General features: G+C 43.6%; 1 pseudogene; it reads right to left on the bottom strand.

Moving 5' to 3' along the window:
* Positions 1-2,211: 2,211 nt before the first annotated feature.
* LOC104986719 lies at positions 2,212-4,231 on the bottom strand (annotated as a pseudogene).
* Positions 4,232-5,457: the final 1,226 nt, after the last annotated feature.

Genomic DNA, 5,457 nt, shown 5'->3' with positions numbered 1-5,457 from the left:
TTACTTTACTAGCGTGTGAGATGAGTGCAATTGTGTGATAGTTTGAGCATTCTTTGGCATTGCCTTTCTTTGGGATTATACCCTCCAAATCCACCCAAGCTGTTACAAATGGCAACATTATGCGTGTATTTATACACACTGTGACTTTTTTTTCCATTCATGTTTATGGACAATTAGGTTGCTTCCATATCTTAGCAACTGTAAATAAGGCTGCTATGAATATTGGGGTGCATATATCTTTTTGAATTATTGCTTTTTTTGGGGGGGTATATATAACCAGGAGGTGAATTGCTGAGTCATACCATAGTCTCACTTTTAGTTTTCTTATAAACCTCCATACTGTTTTCCACTAAGGCTGCACTAAATCAAATTCCCACCAACAGTGTACAAGGGTTCTCTTTTCCCTGTATCCTTGCCAACATTTGGTTTTGTGTTCTTTTTTATGAAAGCCATTCTGACAGCTGTGAGGTGATACCTCATTGTGGTTTTGACATTTTGATTTGCATTTCCCTGAAGAGAAGCAGTGTCAAACATGTGTCTGCTGGCCATCTGCATGACCCCTTTGGAAAAACGTCTACTCAGGTCTTCTGTCCCTTTTGTAACATGGTTGTTTTTTTGACATTGAGTTGTATGAACTGTTTATATATTTTGGTATTAGCCCTTTATTAGTCATATCATTTGCAAATAATTTCTACCTCTCATTATGTTGCCTTTTCATTTTGTGATGGTTTCCTTTGTTGTGCAAAAGCTTTTAAGTTTAATTAGTTCCCATTTATTTTTGTTTTTATTTCTCTTGCTTTAAAAGGAGCAGATGCATGAAAACATAGCTACTTTTTTTTTTTTTAATGTACAGGTTTTGTAATTCAACATGTATTCTCTTACTTGCTGACTGCAACATGGGAAGTCCCAACCTCCAGACCCTCTGGTCACTGCATCCTGCTGCCAACCAGGCCATTGGATGTGACCTGAGACCTCGACGCTGCCAGTTGCCTGAACAAAGTAAGCAGGAGTCCACTGTTCCCCTAAAAATTGAACAATGGCCCCCAGATGTCCCCTTGCTGCAAGGGGCCGCATGCTGTTGGGGAGCCAGACTGAAACCTCTGAAAGGTTGGTGGCGGGTCAGGGAGTGGAGAGGACTGTGGTCATGACTACTCCTGGACCTCTACAGTTGAGAGCTCAGCCTGAGGCAGGGTGTGGGGGATAGTGGGCATGGTGAGGGAGAATAAATGAGATAAACTTACACTCATGACCAGGAGCCCCAGGCCCCAATAGCTCCCAGAGGCACAGCCCTGAGGACAGAAGAAGAAGTCACTTGGGCCCTGGGTGGAGCCATCCTGCAACCCCTCCATAGGATGGACCCAGGGCCTCTCTCTGGGTGAGGTCGATGTGTCACTCCAACCTCAGCCATGGACAGCATGTGGTGAATCAAGAGGATGATGGTTGTGGGTGTGTAGTGGTGAGCATAGGGGTGCTGAAACATAGCAGGTGGGGTGTGATGGCCCAGACAGACTTTAGCTCATCATGACCGAGCCCTGGACATTCACTCTCCCCACCTGGGCCACCAGCCAGGCCCCCGTCCTCAGACTCTGCCTAGGAAGCCAGGCACAGCTGAAACCTCTCAGCTGCTGGGCCTAGTCCTAGCCTTAGCAACCTGGTCTCTCCCTCCCAGAAGGTCCAGCCTCACCTCCAGGGACTTAAGTGAAGTGAAGTCGCTCAGTCGTGTCTGATCTTTGTAACCCTATAGAATGTAGCCTACCAGGCTCCTCTGTCCATGGGATTTTGCAGACAATAGTACTGGAGTGGATTGCCATTTCCTCCTCCAGGGGATCTTCCCAACCCAGGGATCGAACCCGGGTCTCCTGCATTTTAGACAGACATTTTATCATCTGAGCCACCAGGGAAGTCACCTTATTGTCCCAAGAAGGACCCTGGTCACACCTGGGTTCCCCAACCCCATGGCAAGCAATTCTGGGCATGGAGGGTGCTTCAGGCATCGTCTCATCCACACCAATTAAGAACTGGGACCCTGGAAGGCTCCAAGGGGAAGGTTAGTGCCAAGGGCACCAGGACTGGACACATGGCCCCCAGCACAGGGCACCTGGCACAGTTGGGACCAGGCCTCTTCTACAGATCTCCTAGCTCTGCTGCTAGATAAGGGCCAGCCCCAAATTCACTCAAGTCCCCCTGGTCAGATGGTCATAGGCCCATGACTCAGCTACTCAGGGGTATGGTGTGTACTACTCGCTCCAGCTTGCTCCAAAGCAGCTGCCACCAGGTCTGCTTATCCTTCTCCAGGGCTGTGTTGGGGTCTTGCCCTTGTACTTGATGATGTAAGAGTAGATCTCATGCAGGACACTCATGCTATTAAATTGACTCGGGTCCAATGTGAAATATGCACTTGTGTCCTGGTAGCTGATGGCAGGCCATCTTGGTGATGTAGACATAGTAAATCTCCACCTAGCTCTTGTAGCTAAGGATGTCCTTGGTGTACAGCAGCTTCTAGGAGGAAAAGTCCTTGCCCAGTTTGTGCTCAGATGTGGAGCAGGAGTCCATGAAGGCCTAGGCCACCACTGACAGGCAGGCATGAGTGCTGCTGTTCTTGTAGATGTTGAATAGGACCTGTCGGTTCTTGATCATGTTCAAGCAGGAGCACAGGAGCAGGCAGTTTTTCTTCCAGGTGTGATGCATATCTGTATCATGCACCTGGTGCCGATCGGCCTGCTCATCCAGGAAATCAAACATGTACTCGATGGCCAGAAGCAGGGCTGAGCCCCAGTGCATGCTGAAGATGGTTTGGAAGAGGGCATCCACAAACCTCTGTAGCATGCCCTTGATGGCCAGAAGCTGCATCAGGAACTTCTTGTAGACTGTCTTGCTGCTTCAGTCACCACTGAGCTGTTCCAGGTGGTCATGGTTCTTAAACAGGAACACTGCAACTTTTTATATCAAAGAGTGCTCTGCCCATGTTTTCCTCTGGCAGTTCTATGGTGTCTGGTCTATTTATGTCTTTAACCCTTTTTTGTATGTGATATTGAATGAGTGAGTGATTCAAAGTCACTCAGTCATATCTGACTCTTTGCGACCCCATAGACTATACAGTCCATGGAATTCTCCAAGCCAGAATACTGGAGTGGGTAGAATCTCCCTTCTCTAGGGGATCTTTCCAACCCAGGGATCGAACCCAGGTCTCCCGCATTGCAGGCAGATTCTTTACCAGCTGAGCTATCATTCTTCTACCTGTAGCTGTCCAGTTTTCCCAGCACCGCTTTTTGAAGACTGTCTTTTCTCCATTGTCTATTCTTGCCTCTTTTGTCATTGATTAATTGACCAAAAGTATATGATTCTGAATTCTCCATCCTCTTCCACTGATCTCTGTGTCTATTGAACAAGTACCATAATGTTTTGATTACCGTAGCTTTTGTAATATAGTCTGAAGTTGGGGAGTGGGATTTCTCCACCTTGGTTCTTTCTCAATATTGTTTTGGCCCTTTTGGGTCTTTTGTATTTTCACATAAATTTAAAATTGTTCCTAGTTTTTGAAAGATACTATTGGTATTTTGGTAGGGATTGTATTGAATCAATAAATTGCCTTGGGTAATTTTAACAATGTTATTTTAACAATATTAATTATTGTTAAATATTAATAAAATATTTTCATTAATAATAATTTATTAATATAAATTTATGACATATATTGTACATTATATATAATTATATGTATATTATACATAATATACAAGATATGAGTTTATATATTTATATAAATTTTAAAATATAAATGTTACATAAATATTAATATTATACTTAATATTTACCAATATTAATTATTTTAATAATCATTTTAACAATATTAATTCTTCCAATCCAAGAACATGGTATAATTTTCCATCCATATAATCTTCAGTAGTTTTCCAAGTACAGGTCTTTCACCCCCTTAGGCAGTTTTATTCTAGGAATTTTATTCTTTCTGAGGTAGGCTGTTTTTAAGATTCAGTACAGGTCTTGATTTAGGGTCAGACTTTAGGCCTGAAAAGCCATATGAACTTTGAGACTGTTTATACAAGAAGGGACTTTAATTACCTGGGGCCAATCCTCTTGATATGTATGTGAATAAACTGAGGACCAGAGAGAAATAGACGAGAGGACCCACAGAAGTCACTCGGGACCAATGCAGAAGTGAAAGCCAGGTTCGCCTACCCCTATTCCACTGTTCCTCTTCGTCAATAAACATTATTTCACCAATGTTTTTTGTTGTTGTTCTTTGCAACATTCAGCTTGTGGGATCTTAGTTCCCCAACTAGGGATATAAACCCACAGCCTCTGCAATCAAAGCTCAGAGTCCTAACCAGTGGACTGCCAGGGAATTCCCATTTATTTAACCAAATATTCATCAAGCACCCCATACTAAGCAATGCAACATTTTAAGTAGATAAAGCAAACCCACAATCTCCACCTTTGAAAGTTAAGGAAAAAAAGACACCACTTTCAGTATGAATGAAGTAATTATAGGAAACAAGCTTCTGGTTACCAAAGGGGAAGGTGGGAGATAAAGTAGGAGTATACAGTTAACAGATACACACTCAATCACTTCAGTAGCTCAGTCGTGTCCAACCCTTTGTGACCCCATGAATCGCAACACGCCAGGCCTCCCTGTCCATCACCAACTCCCAGAGTTCACTCAAACTCATGTCCATCAAGTCGGTGATGTCATCCAGTCATCTCATCTTCTATCATCCCCTTCTCCTCCTGCCCCCAATCCCTCCCAGCATCAGAGTCTTTCCCAATAAGTCAACTCTTTGCATGACTTGGCCAAAGTACTGGAGTTTTAGCTTTAGCATCATGCCTTCCAAAGAACACCCAGGACTGATCTCCTTTAGGATGGACTGGTTGGATCTCCTTGCAGTCCAAGGGATTCTCAAGAGTCTTCTCCAACACCACAGTTCAAAAGCATCAATTCTTCGGCGCTCAGCTTTCTTCACACTCCAACTCTCACATCCATACATGACTACTGGAAAAACCATAGCCTTGATTGATGGACCTTAGTTGGCAAAGTAATGTCTCTGCTTTGAATATGCTATCTAGGTTGGTCATAACTTTCCTTCCAAGGAGTAAGTGTCTTTTAATTTCATGGCTGCAATCACCATCTACAGTGATTTAGGAGCCCAAAAAAATAAAGTTTGACACTGTTTCCACTGTTTCCCCATCTATTTCCCATGAAGTGATGGGACCGGATGCCATGATCTTCGTTTTCTGAATGTTGAGCTTTAAGCCAACTTTTTCACTCTCCATTTTCACTTTCATCAAGAGTCTTTTGAGTTCCTCTTCACTTTCTGCCATAAGTGTGGTGTCATCTGCATATCTGAGGTTATTGATATTTCTCCAGGCAAGCTTGATTCCAGCTTGTGCTTCTTCCAGCCCAGCATTTCTCATTATGTACTCTGCATAGAATTTCAATAA

Source organism: Bison bison, unplaced genomic scaffold, assembly GCF_000754665.1.
Source record: "Bison bison bison isolate TAMUID 2011002044 unplaced genomic scaffold, Bison_UMD1.0 scf7180017864072, whole genome shotgun sequence".
Taxonomy (NCBI): Eukaryota; Metazoa; Chordata; class Mammalia; order Artiodactyla; family Bovidae; genus Bison; species Bison bison.
The sequence above is the reverse complement of the archived record's forward strand: the minus strand, read 5'-3'. Positions and strand labels throughout refer to the sequence as shown.